At 46.4% G+C, this 14990-nt stretch overlaps 1 protein-coding gene across 4 annotated transcripts in view; it reads right to left on the bottom strand.

The window, feature by feature from the left end:
- PPP1R7 (protein phosphatase 1 regulatory subunit 7) overlaps positions 1-14990 on the bottom strand; it is a 565298-nt gene that overhangs the window by 428288 nt on the left and 122020 nt on the right. The window lies entirely within an intron of this gene.

Below are 14990 nucleotides of genomic sequence, written 5' to 3'. Positions count from 1 at the left end.
GTTCCTATAAGCAATGACTGTATTGTACTGCTTTGGCTCCCTCAAGTGGCCAAAAGGTGCAAATGGCCAAGTGGTGAATCCAATTTGAAAAATTTAGCGATACTCGGTTTAAACCGGGTCAGCTGATTTGCAAATCGGTAGGGTAATCTCGGGCAGAGTCGGTTTTAACCAAAAACCAGACAGCCTATATACACCCCAACAGCCACAGCCATGATAGATGACAATCTTGAATTTCTTAAAGACATACACATGCCCACACTAGCCCAAGACGCGACAGTGGCTCTGGAGGAACACATATGCGCATTGCATACAGGGAAAGCCTTAGGACCCAACGGAATTCCGGTGGAATTCTATAAGAAAGCAGCACCCCAACTCATACCACACTTACTTAATATGTGCACAGATAGTCTAGAGAAGGGGGTTCTACCCAGAGATCAGCGCCTAGCTACCATAGTCGCGATTCACAAGCCTGGCAAACCACCACATGAATTTATGTCTTATAGGCCGATCACCCTGATAAACGCTGAAGCAAAAATGTTAGCAAAAACACTGGTCACAAGATTACAGCCGCATCTTAACACAGTGATCCATCCGGATCAGTCCGGATTTATGCCAAATCGCAACACTGCGCTCAATCTGAGACGGCTCCATAGTGTTATCGCGCACAGATCAACTATAGAGGAGGACTCAGTTATTCTATCACTAGATGCACGAATGGCGTTCGATCTTGTTGAATGGCCCTTCCTGTTTGCGGTCCTCTGCCACCTGGGGTTTGGTCCCAAGTTCTGCGCATGGGTCCAGTTACTCTATACACAACCATTGGCGCAGGTTGTAGTAAACGGCCATATATCGACAGACTTCCCGTTGGGTAGGGGGACACGGCAGGGCTGCCAACTGTTGCCGCTCCTTTTTGCACTAGTGCTAGAGCCCCTGGCCGCATGGATACGTCAAGACCAGGTAATACGTGGGTTGAAATGGGCAGCGGGTTGGGAAGATCGCATTTCGCTATATGCGGATGATATACTGTTATATTTGGCATCCCCGGCACGCTCAACTGCCTTTTTACACATCTTTACGTCATACGGACGTGTCTACGGATACACCATAAACTGGGCAAAATCTCTTCTTTATGTACTACACGGCTCCCCACCACAACTTCCAAGGGGCTGTACACTTCAGATAACTGATAGTGGCTTTAGATACCTACGGGTGTACATAACACACGACAAACCTCAGTTTATAGCGCAAAATCTTACACAGCCCCTGATGAGATTTAGAGGAGACGTCAAACATTGGCGCTCACTACCACTGACGTTGTTAGGAAGGGCAGCCCTCTTTAAAATGATAGCGCTCCCAGGTTCCTCTATGCACTGCAGAATACACCGTTCCCAGTCACCCCAGCATACTTTACAGCGATAAATGTAGAAGTGACCAGTCCCTCTGGGATGGAAAAACGCCCCGTGTAGCCATGCATAAACTTACAAGAATTTGGTATGATGGCGGCATTGCCCTCCCTGACATCAAAGTGTATTATTGGGCTTCCCAGCTTGTTGCCATAAACCAATGGCTTCAAATACCCCAGGAAGACCCAGCATATCAAATGGATAGACACCTGTGAGAAAGTGCCATCCTTCTTGCATGGTATGCCCCCACTTTTTGCAGAATTGCTGAATGTACTTTGACTGTGTGTGCCCTGGACTCCTGCCAATCAGGTGCCCAGGGCCTATGTTCCTTCCCTAAAACAAACCAAACCCAAATTGGCACACCCTGGCCACATGTCAGCCCCTGGTAAATGGTACCCTAGGTACCCAGGGCCTTGTGACCAGGGAAGGCCTCTGAGGGCTGCAGCACTCCTTGTGCCACCCTTAGAGGCCCTGTACCCTTACACACACACACTGCCTTTGCAGGCTGAGTGTTTGGGTGCAAGACAACAACAAAGTCGACATGACACACATCCCTTGGTGCCATGCCCATCACCTACACTGCCATGGCATACATCAGCCACCCCTCTAGCTGGGTGCCTTATGCCAATGGTGTGGGCACAGGAGCAGGAGCCCTGTGCCCCTACAGTGCCCAGGTCCATTCATGAGCACTGTAAGTGCAGTGCTGCCATTTAAGAGTACATGGTGCTGAGAGCTCGCCAAACACGAGCTCCACAGCACCATAATGGCAACACTAAAGACTGGGAAGTTTGGTATCAAACTTCTCAGCACATTAAACCCACACTGATGCCAGTGTGGGATTTAATGTACCCAGCACCCCAGAGGGCATCTTAGAGGTGCCCCCTTAAACCTAACCTACAATCCACGTCTGCTCTGAGGCTGCCTAAGCTGCCACCCAGCAGACATGTTGCTGGCTCCCTGGGTAGGAGAGCCCCTGCTCTCCTGGGCCTGCAACAATGCACATCCTGGGCGAGGTGCTAAATCTCCTCCCCCAGGATGGGCAGGGGGAAGCTTCAAAGGCATGCCGCCTCTGTGAGCTTCCCCAGGCCACTGCAACCCCCCACTCTGGCGGGAAGCTTTGGCCGGAAACCCCAAATAAGGACAGGGGATGTGCCAGCCTGCCAACCCCACCCCTCAGGTGGGGGAGGTGAGGTGAAGCACATCTCCGGGCTCTCGCCATCTTGAAGATGGGGAGCCCTACCCTATCAGGACTAGGCTACTGCCCCCCTCCCACAGGAGAGAGGCAGGATAGGGGGTGTACCCACCCCAGGACAGAGACCCATTGTTCCCTGCCCTTCACCTACCTGTAACGCCCCTAAATCTAGTATTTAGGGGCACCCTGAACCTTCCTTCCCCAGATTCCAGATTCAAAACTACAAAGAGCAAGAAGCAGCTGCTAAAAAGAGTAAGACACCAACTGCTTTGGCCCCAGCCCTACCAGCCTGTCGACCTTCAAACCTGCTCCTGCTCCAACCCGGCATCTCTTGTGGCCAGCAACCTCACGAACCCCGGAGGACCTGGCTACCTTTTGGCTTTAAGCCCCTGGGACTCCCATGAGTAGAGGCTCTACTCAAAACCTACCTCTAATCCCTGGCAGCAGCCTGGAACCGCGAACCCAGCACACTCCGCACCATCCAAGCCTGGCCAGTGCCGGAGTGAACAAAGACCCCGAGGACGACCCCACGGCGACTGTGACCCCGAGTCCGGCACCCAAGGACCTCCCTCGACACTCCCAAAGAAGCCTGCAGCCTCAGAACAAGGTGCCCCCCCACCGCGATCAACAGAGGATAAGATTTCCCAACACCACAAGGCACCCCTGCACGCGGCTCCCCGCGCCCCCTGTGCCCAATCGCGGGGTACCTACCTATCCTCCAACTACCCAACTTACCTCTCGAAGTGGTGGTGGCACCTGAAGAGTCCTCGTCCCCGAGCTTGTAGTCTTTTTCTAAACCGGAGATTTCCCATTGAAATCAATTGAGCGCCCGAAGGCTCAAAAGCACTCTGCACCCAGCCGCCCGAGTGGCCCTGGCAGTGAAAACTCTACACCTACCTACTTCCCCACTTGCCCTGAGTAAGTGACCAGGAGCCCAGCTCCCACAGCCGCGTGGCTTGCCAGTCAGCAGTCACCAACCGAGGCCCCCCCTATCCCTCCTAGGATAACATTGGGCCTAACTCTCTCTGCACCCGGCCACCCTAGAGCCGCTGAGGGTGAACCAACTGTACCTACCTGACCCTGGGGGACCCCTGAGTCTACGCCCAGAACCTCAACTCTGCCAGTCGAGTACTTACCCTTAAACCGATAACTCTATTTTCCTCATAGGGTAACATTGACTGGCTTTTTCCTGAAATTTCTTTTAAGTGTGGACTTTTCAAATCTTAAAAAATTCACCAAAAGTCAGCCGAGTAACGACAACGAAATTACTCACCTGCTCTTAGGTGAGCTCCCAGTGCTGGATCTTGGTGCCCAGCACTGACTCTGAAAAATACTTACAACTGTACTTACCCGTAACCCAATTTTCTTCCATAGGAAATCATTGACTGTTTTTCTGTGAAATTTCTTCTAAGTGTCGATTTCTGCAATCTTTAAATATTCTTCAAAAATCGTATAATATCTGAAAACGTAATTACTTACCTGTTTTGGATAAAGGTCCCAGTACTGAGTCTAGGCACCCAGTACTGGATTACAAAAGTAACGAGAACATACTGTACCTGCAACTTGAATTTTCTTCCATAGGGAATCATTGACTGTTTTTCTGTGAAATTTCTTCTAAGTGTCGATTTCTGCAATCTTTAAATATTCTTCAAAAATCGTATAATATCTGAAAACGTAATTACTTACCTGTTTTGGATAAAGGTCCCAGTACTGAGTCTAGGCACCCAGTACTGGATTACAAAAGTAACGAGAACATACTGTACCTGCAACTTGAATTTTCTTCCATAGGGAATCATGGACTGTTTTCTTTTTTTTTTTTTATTTCAAATCTTTTTTATTGAAATAACAATGACAATACAATAACTCTTCCGTACAATAAGGTTCGAGTCAGTCAATGTCAAACAATACAAAAATAAATAAATCAACTCCTGCTTGCAGCATCAATATACAGGTACATATACATATATATATATACAATGCTCAATGTGTGGATGCGGCGCCTCTGGGCTCAAGAGGGAAATCACAGCTGTACACTCAAACAACCCCGATCAAAGGGACCAATCAGCAATATAATATCTCAAGGTGGCTCATAATGAAAGGAGGATGCGTCCAAAGATTTCCAAAGCTTACTATTGGAAGGACTCCAAGTAGAAGCTTGTAGAGCCGGGTTATTAGAACCTCTCAGGAAAGATAACCACTCCTGCCAGATTTTGAAGCTCACCTCACTTGCATTTTTCCATTTGCAAAGAACCACTTTACATGCCATTGTTAGCATTAAGTCCAAAAGCTGACGATCTTGAACATTTGCTACCTGTGGGTCCAGCGCCCCTAAAATGACATATACAAAGTCCTGTACCGGCCTTATCTTGAATACGTGATAAATGCAGTCAAATATTTTCCCCCAGTAATCCCCTAACGAAGGACAGTTAAATATCATGTGTGCAAGATCCCCAGAGCCTGATTGACAGTTCCAACACGTAGGAGACTCCCTTAATTTACATTTGAAAAGCTTGTCCGGCGTCCAGAATGCCCTGTTGAGTAGCATGTATTTCGTTTGGAATAGGATTGGCGAGACTTTGTGTGTAAGAGCCATCTTATGGATCACATCCCAATCAAAAGTTATGCCTGTTAGATTTGGCTCAGCCTCCCATTTTAATTCCACCGATTTGTGTTTTGTCGTGGGTAAAGGGAATAATAGTTTATACACCTTCGAAACGAAGTGGCCCGCGTACATAAGACGTGGGAGATGAATTATTAGCCATGGTATATATGGAGAGAAATTACGAGCGGTTAGCATCGCTTTGATTTTTAAGAAATCATAAAAATCCATCGGGGTCAGATCGTACCTCTGTTGCAAGGTCGAGAACGGTAGTGGAGTCCTATCATCATACAGGTCCTTCACCAAGTTAATGCCCCTCTCAGACCAAGACTCCCAGAATAGTCTACTACAATTATATTTGAGATGGGAATTTCTCCACAAGGACATAAACGATGACCTAGCGAACGTCAACTTTGTTTTATGTGTTTGGTCGAGTCTAAGCAAAGCCCGTCTAGTATTTAGCATGATATATTTGGAGTGTGGTAGATGTGACAGGTCCATAGTGAGAAGGGTTTCCAGAGGCGCGTGATCTACTAGCGACTCCTCAATATTAACCCATAGCGGTGTATAAGCTGGGGATTTTATCAACCACTGAGCACCCTGTTTGCAAAGATACGCTGTCTGATAGTTCCTGAACGAGGGGAGACCCAGGCCGCCTTTATCTTTTGCTAATTGCAGCTTCTTCAGTGAAACTCTGGCTTTCTTGCCCTGCCACAGAAAACTACCAAACAGCTGATCCACCCTGGTAATAAAATTATTCGAGAACGTCATAAGGAGCATGCTGGCCAGATAGTTTACCAACGGAGTTGACATCATTTTGAGCGTCTCCGCTCTACCCCACCAGGAGAGAAACTTTGGAGACCAACCCTCTAGCAATGCGGATATCTTTTTAAGGGTCAATTCTTCATTTATTCTCAGCGTGGAGATCAAATCTTTCTCAAAGTCTAGCCCCAGATATTTAAAGCACCTAGGCTGCCATGTAAGACCGGAGTCTCCAAGGATCCCTTTATCCCCAACACTGTTCAGTAGTTTGACCTCCGTTTTGTCTTTATTGAGTTTATACCCAGAGACTCTGGAAAATTCCTCAATATCAGTCATGAGTGCAGGTATGGTCTCATCCGCTCTTTCTGACATAATAAGCACATCATCTGCATATGCCGTTAATTTAACAGTGCAGTCTCCAAACGGTATACCAGCTATCTTGGGGTCATTCCTTATATGATATAGGAACGGCTCAATTGCCAACAAGAACAATGAAGGAGACAGGGGGCATCCCTGTTGCGTGCCCTGCTTTAGACTAAAGGAGGAGGAAAAAGATCCACCCGCCCTAACTCTTGCCGAAGGACAGCAATATAGGGACATTAACAGTCTTGTGAATGATTCCCCTAAATTGAATTTACATAGGACTGCTTTAAGGAAGCACCAATCAACCTTATCAAATGCTTTTTCAGCATCTAGTGTTATTGCTGCCGTGGGCGTACCTAGAAGTTTCGCTTTTTCTAAGACATGTGCCAAAATCCTTGTATTGTCACTGGACAACCGGTTTTTAAGGAAGCCTGCCTGAGATGGGTGGATCAACTGGGGAAGGACCCTCTGGAGACGAGCGGAAAGTATCATGGCCAAAAGCTTGCAATCTATGTTAATCAATGAAATTGGCCTATAATTTTTCGGCAGCGACGGATCTTTCCCATCCTTAGGAAGTACAGCAATTATTGCCTCTGCCAGTGTACCTCTGACCTCGCCAGATCTATGCATGTCTTGAAATAGATGTAGGAGTTGTTCGACTAAAAGGGAGGGAAAGGTTTTATAAAATTTTGCCGTAAAGCCATCAGGGCCTGGTGCTTTCCCTATCTTTAGTTTTTTAATTGCAGTCTCTATCTCTAGGGCAGTAATTGGACCATTGAGACTGACCTGGTCCTCAGCAGAAAGCTGTGGAAGATCGCACTCGTCTAAGTACTCCTTAATCCTGGATTCCTCCACCGCCTTATTCTTTGCATAAAGGTCTTCGTAGAATACTCTGAACACCTCTGTTATTTTATCTGGGTCTGAATTCGAGGATCCTGATGCATCTTTAATGACACTAATAGAATTCTTCTGAACCTTGAACTTCAAGTACGAGGCTAGGCACTTGCCTGCCTTATTAGACTCACAGAGCTAAAACCTCCTACCCTTATCAAGCCAGACTCCCGCTCTCTCGCTAACTATTTTATTATATTCATATTTCTTATTTGCCAACGCAGAAAGAGACAAAGCATCCCTATTCTTTAAGTGTCTAGTCTCTAGGTTCATAATTTCGGTTTCCAAGGCCTCCAACTTCGCATTATGGTTTTTGTTCATTGCTGACCTGATTTTGATACACACTCCCCTTATGGTACTTTTCAAGGCATCCCACCTAATAAGATCGGACGTGTCCCCCTCTTTATTAATCTGCAGGTAAGAAGAGATCGCCGCATGTATTGTGGACCGGTGCGTGTCACTATTGAGGATTTCATCATTCAGACGCCAAGACGTCTGACGCGAGGAGGGTTTAACATTAGCAATTGATAAGGAAATGCAAGAGTGGTCAGACATTACACACGGTTCTATGGTAGTAGACTCTATTCTAGGGACGCCGTTCTGTGTTATGAGGATATAATCAATTCGGGAATACGAGTCATGTGGCGAGGGGTAAAAAGTATAATCTCTCCCAGTGGGATTTTGGAGCCTCCATGAATCCAAGCGTTGACACAATTTGAGAAGGGCTTTATGTGATTTACTTGATTTGAAGGGACAGCGTGAGTCTCTATCTAAAATCGCATCCATTGGAAGATTGAAATCCCCAGCTAAGACGTGCACCCCGTTATCCGGGTTAGTTTCAAGGTGCTTATTCAGATCGTTCCAAAAATTCAGTTCGCTAGTATTAGGAGCATAACATAAAACTCTGTATTATCCCTACTCAGTTTGGCCGTGACCCACCGCCCGTCTACACTCGCTTCGGAGGACAAGATCTCTACCTTAGATTTTCTCGCAACAAGTATCAGAACACCATTCTTTTTGTTCACAGCCTCAGCGCCCACAACCTCATTATAAAATTTATTCCTCAGGTGATAAAACTGCTTAGCCTCAAGCTTCGCCTCCTGAAGTAAAACAATGTCACCCCTCATTCTCTTTACATACTCTAAAATCTTTTGTCTCTTGACAGGCTGGTTCAGGCCTTTAACGTTAAGAGATAATATCTTCAATCTGTCCATATTACATACTCCCAACGGCGAACCAATTGAGCTAATTGACATCAAAATGTTGCACCATCATATCGATAATGATATATTTCACATGGCAAGCACAGTTATAGCAGTTGTAGAGCCCATCACTACCCCCACCCCCGAGCATTAAGGAAATGAAGACTATGCAAGCAAGAGGAAACAAAAGCAAAAAACATTGAACACATACCCCTTCCCAAAAAACCCTCAACCCCCCACCCTCCCCACCCCCACTGTATGTAGTAGGCATGGTGACTGGAAAGAGATTGCGTCGCCTCCTCCCCGTGCGTGACCATTGCAGAATAAAAACATGGAACAGAGGAACTAGCATAATCAAACTGAGATAAGCTCCTAACCACTGCAATATCAAATAACCTACATCGAGAGATCAACCGTCGGGGACTTCTACTGTTGGGCTAGGGCCCGCAACCAAACTAACATTAAGCCACCAACGTGCTCTTCTTAACACTATATGTGAAGCCTGACCATTAGTAGTCAGAGCCTAGGGACCTGACACACATCCTATTGAAAGGTATTAATGAAACCATACAACCTATCCAGGTAACAGAGACAACTGCAGCCAAACAACAGAGCACTCATTGGAAAGTGCCTTGAAGCAGAGAGTCGTGCTATCGATAACCCTCCACAGTGAGTAAATGAAGCACAAATAGCATTGTGGATGGCATAAGTGCATAGGGATCGTTCACTTGTAACCTGAGGCCGAGGCCTGATCAACTGCACCCTCGGGGTTACTTGTCTCCATGTCCAAGTCTTCCGGCCCATCTAGCATACGTTTCAGTTTCAGGGGATCAGAAAACAGGTGCGGAGAGCCGTGGATCATCACACGATACTTTGCTGGGCCCACGATCCCATATTGGAAGCCCCTTTTCTTTAGCAGCGGTCGGAGTGCCAAGAACGCCTTCCTGATTTCCACCGTCTCTTTACTGTAATCCTGTGAGATGTAGATTTTGACCGATTTCCACAAGATATGGTTGTTTTTCCGCATGAAGTCAAGAATTTGCTCTACATGCTGGTAGCGTAGTGGCTTGCACACAATAGCTCTAGGACCTTTTTGATTCTTATTTATTCTGCCCGGCACTCTATGGGCCCTATCGAACTCCAGTGGGTGATGAAAGGACATGTTAGTAGCCTGAGTGAACCAAGACTCCAAAAAGGCCACACAGCCTCCATGCTGATCCTCCGAACCTTCCGGAAGGCCAAAAATACGTAGATTCCCCCGTCTGTTCCTGTCTTCCAACTCCACTAGTTTCCGTGATGTTTGATCCGTGGTTATGCATAGTCGCTTGATGGCAGTACACGATTTGACTTCCAAATCCTCGAGTCTGCTAATCCTCGATTCTGCTTCTATCAATCTTGCATTGGTTTCGCGGTTATCTTGCCTAATCGCCGCTACCTCTTCTTTGGTCGCTTTTGCCAGCTCTCTTACTTCATCTAGTTTACTAATTATCAGCTCCATCGGGTCCGAATTGCTTTTCCCTCCCTTGCTAGGTGAACTTGGATTCGACTGATCAGATTTGAGCCTCTTCATGCTTTTCACTGAGTCCTTACTATCAGCCATGGTTGCTAGTCGCGTACATTCCGTGGTCGGTCTCAACTGCCACCTTATGCTCCTACTGCCTCTTATGGAGTGTCTTACGATCGTCGGCCCCTCCGTTGTCTTCTATTAGCCAGTTTAATTAGATGCACACCGATCCAATAAATCCACCGCACTTGATAGTATGATCGCCTTACCTGGCCCTTTTCTGGCCGCTACCTGTGTGGTTGGTGGCTCGCCGTGAGGGAGCAGGCCCTTTTATATGTTGTCAGAGGCGTGCGTCAACATAGTGGAAGATAGCATATGTGTGCAAGGCTGGACTGCGCAGTCCCATGATATTGCCGTATATTAAATCGCAGGGTGATTCAGGTGATAACACAGGGTGTCTAGTTGGCAAATCTAGGACCTCGTAGCAAAGCGCCAGACTCACCCGCAGCTCCACATCCCCTCCAGAGGCTCCAAAACACCAGGCCAGGAAGGCAGACCCCGCTGCAAGCGATATACTAGGCCCGGCCGAGTCTGACTTGAATATTCATGGGTAGGAACAGTCCTCTACACATTCTCACCTTCACGCCAACATTGCCACCATTACGAGTGAAGCGTAGCGTCAGCCGCACTGATTAGAGCAAGACGCAGCTTTATTCTGGCATCCATACCTTCCAGGGCACGACCCGGGTAGCAGTCACCGCGCCAGTGAAGCAGAGTCCCCAAACATCACAGCTCGGCCCTCAGGCGCCAATGTATTACCGTGCTGGTTCCCCGACTAGGGAGCTTGTGCCACCATCTTGTGTGCGCGATAGGCGCCAGTTATTCCTCTCTGCTCCAGGCTGTCTAGCCACACCAGCTCATCCACGATCCCCTCCAAGTACCGGCTTGTCATCGCATCCCCCAGCAAACAACAGCGATTTCCTCAGAATCCGTCGGGTGACTTCCAGAGCGACCGCCAACACACCGGCAGTCATGCGGTCTCCTCGCCTGCCTCACTCCCCGCAGTCATCGGGCGGAGCATTCGAAGTTCCGGAGAACCGCTTCCCCGCATCAGAAAACTTCCTGCTTACTCCTCAATGCTCCCCACACATTCCGGTCAACGATTCCACTCCATGTGATGGTGTTGGGGCGGCAAGACCCGTTCCTCTGTCCTTAATCGAAATTCGCACGGGCAGAGAGAATCACCGAGCCGCCATATCTCTCGGCGTCCAAACCACGCCCCCCCATTGACTGTTTTCTTTGAAATATTTTCTAAGTGTCAACTTTTAAAATAGCTAAATATTGTTTAAAAATCATTACAGTAATTAAGTCGACTTTCATCACTTGAATCTGAGTACTGACCCAGGACTGAATCTAGGATCCAGTTCTGGAATTCCAAAAGTAATCTAAAAAGTAATCTGTTACAAATAACTTGAATTTTCCATTGAGCTCAATGCATTGTTGTGTTTAAAATAGAGTTGCCTATTGCAACCACTTGTAACTGTTTACAAAAGTCAATTGCATATTGCAAAAGTATTTATATGAAACATCTCATCCTGAGAAAGTACATTTTAAATCCAAGTGTTGGTTCTAAAATAAAACAAGCATATATTTTTTATATATATATAAACCATTGGCCTAGAGTTCAGTTATTGAGTGTGTGAGACCATTTGCTGACTGAGTGTGCAACAAATGCTTTACACGGTCCTCTGATACTGCCTTACTGCGCGACCAACCTTTAGAGAGTAAGGTTATATCTAACTTTAACCTCTGCCAAACCCTGGGGGACTGTGGACTCTGTACACCCTGTACCTATTAAGGAACAGTATATACAGAGCCACTTTCTCACAACACCTATTGGGAACTGTGGGGATTATGGGGCCACTGTACAATGGGGTCAAGAGAAACAACCTCACAGGTCTCACCGCGCACACTATCCACGTCTGGTTTGAGGCACAGCAAACACTAGGGTGGGAGGGTGTAATAACGCAGGCAATGCCATTGTGGGACACGAAAAGATTAGGTACACTACGCAACACCAAAGGTTTTAGACAGTGGGACCTGATAGGATATCAAGGGTTGGGGACCTGTGGAAGAAAGGGGAAATGGTCACATTTGCCCATTTACAGGCTACATATGGACTAGCAAAGACGGAAATATTCTGTTACATGCAGATTAGGCATGCACTTATGTCATTGATTCCGCCGAGTACACGGCTTGAAGAATCCTCACCACTAGCAGATAGGCTCCTGACAGATCACCTCCACAAAAAAGCCATCTCCCAAGTCTATCGTAAAATTATAAAGAACCGTCCGGACCCTACCGCGGCGCTGAAGGCCAGATGGGAATCAGAAGTGGGTGAATTAGATTAAGCAGATTGGCAGGAGGTGCTCGCGTCCCCTAAGGAGGCAGCAATATAATCTAAGCTCAAGTTGGTGCAGTTAAAGATTCAACACCGCACATACTATACACGGACGCAGTTACACAAAATAAACTGGACGGACACACCACTTTGTCTTAGGCAATGTGGAGCATCAGGCACACTCTTCCATACCCTCTGGCTATGTCCAGACTTTGTGCAATATTGGAGAGCAGTGATGCGCACGCTCTCGCAGGTCACGGCGATCACGATTCTCCCAGAACCAAAAGGATGCCTTCTAAATGTGTGGGAGCCCACGGATTTAAACAATACAGCTCAGGATTGGGTAACAATAGGCCTGACTTTGGCGAAGCGAAATATAGTGCAACGCTGGGGATCTCGACAAACTCCTACCCTTCACCAGTGGTGTAATGACATGGATGCAGCAATGATAGTGGAGGAATCCGTTTATACTCAAAAGGGTGCCCAAAAAAATGGACAAGGGTGTGGGGAAAATGGAACACCTACCGTAGAAATATACGTGAACCTCCACATGAGGATTCTGTGTCAGAAATTAGTGAATGACCACACTATAACTTACTATGGTTGCGAGATATTATACAGTTTATTTGCAAGTTACTACAACTCACACAGACCAGTTTCCATTGTTTACACGCAACATTGTAATTTTGTATAACCTGCAGCACCTCTCAGTATGCACCGTGAAATTCTACGGTACTAGATGCATCTGTTATACTATTCTAAATATTAATAAAATTGTTGTTAAAAAAAAAAAACAATAGTAAGTAACTCCACAAGAACTGGGTCATCAGCTTTCTGTCCAAATCTTTAACCTATCAATTTTGAAAGGTAGTCTACAGAAAAATCAGGTAATTACTTCCATTGGGAAAACCACAAAAAAATCAACTGCCAATGTTTCCCATGGACATGTTGGAAACTCAACAGGACTTAATGGAGATTTCTTCACCATCAAATGGCCATCTGCAGTTTGATGGGCATTACAATCCCCCACCACAGTATTTACATAGGGATTCAATGATGGCCACCAATAATATAACTTAATTTTTTTCTTATTAGAAGTTAACCTAGAATGTTCAGCAAGAGCTAGCTGTTACAGACACTTCCTTAAACCAGAAAGTACAACCACCCTATACCCCCTCATGATCAAATCACCCTCTATACTCATTTCCTTCAGCACGGCAGTCCAACTTTTAAGCTCGTCTGACAACCTTCTCAACACGGACCACCCATTCATGATAAAATCTTAAACCGTACAGTTACATCTTCTTTCAGTGTATCTTACCACTCAACAACAAGGATAACATTAGCAAAATTGGCCACTGCATCGACTACACATGCCATAAAATTCCTATTCACATCCTCACTGTCCAATGAAGGTACAGGGAAAAGTAAAAGAAAGTCCACACACAGGTTTTTACTCCTCAGCTACATGTAATCAAAATTAAATTCCAGTAGGTGACCCAACAATCTTGCCAACATCAGACTTGCTTTGTTTGCGCCTTTCTCCTCACAGAAGAATCAACAACAGCTTACAGTCTGTGTACATAACAAATCTCCGACCCATAAAAAGGCTCTGCAGTACTCTACCATCCACACGCACGCCAACATTGCTGTGTATGATGCTGTAATCGAATTCGTTCTTCCTGGGGTAACGAGAGGCATGCTCTCTAGTGTGACCTTGGCCCTTAACAATCTATGTTAATACTGCCCCAATCCCCACACATCTCGCATCAATGGTAACATGCAATCTCTCAGGATCATAGTGTTGCAGGGTCAGAGCTCTTCACAAGCTGAAATGCGATTACTTCGCCTACTCCAATAAAAATTCTTCCTAAGCGATCTTCCAAATGGTTCTGGAACAATGCTTGAATAATATTCATGTAATCCTAGAACGGACTTAATCTGATCTTTAACTTTATGTATTGACTAATGTATGAGAGGATTCGCTTTGTCCCTCAATGCTATCTTGTGCTCAAAAACTCACACATATCCTAATCTAGCCAAAAAAATGTCAGCATTTCTCCAAGACTTTTTCTACTCCATGAAAGATAACTAGCAATATTCTTATTGGTGACGGAGTTCCAGGACTTCGTACCATCCTCAACTTTTTGGGTCACAGTAGCCTAACATGTTGTACTTATTTTCCACAGAAATGTGTGTGTTCATTTCTCTCACAAAAAACACAAAGGGGGTGGGGGGGCAGGGAGCTAAAAGAAAAACGGGTCCAGTCCCCGCACTCCCAAGGCTAACAAAATGATCACTAAAGGGCGACTGTCCCTAAAGAAAAGAAGAGCTGTCCAATTTGGACGCTGGGAGAAATTGTGAGTTAGACTGGAGGCGAAAACAGGATGATGGAGGTGGGGGAATTCCTCCTTTTGGAAAAGGTACCCTCACACACCCATGGGTTTTATGCTTCATCATCGGGCGTTGCTCCTCGTGGGGGTGGGGCTGCAGTCCGCCACAGGCCCTGTGAGAGGGCTCTTTGTCGGTGTTCTTTTCGGAGTAATGCCGCAGTGGTGAGTGTGGGTGTATGTGGGGGGGGGGGGGGGGGGAGGAGGAGAAAAGGGGAGTTAAAATTACCACACTGGGACCCTAAAAAAACCTTTATTCAGGAGTCCGTGTTCTAAGGTTAAA

The sequence above is a fragment of the Triturus cristatus genome, chromosome 11 (genome assembly GCF_964204655.1).
Source record: "Triturus cristatus chromosome 11, aTriCri1.1, whole genome shotgun sequence".
Lineage (NCBI taxonomy): Eukaryota > Metazoa > Chordata > Amphibia > Caudata > Salamandridae > Triturus > Triturus cristatus.
Note: the sequence above shows the minus strand (reverse complement) of the source record. Positions and strands in the feature narration are given on the sequence as shown.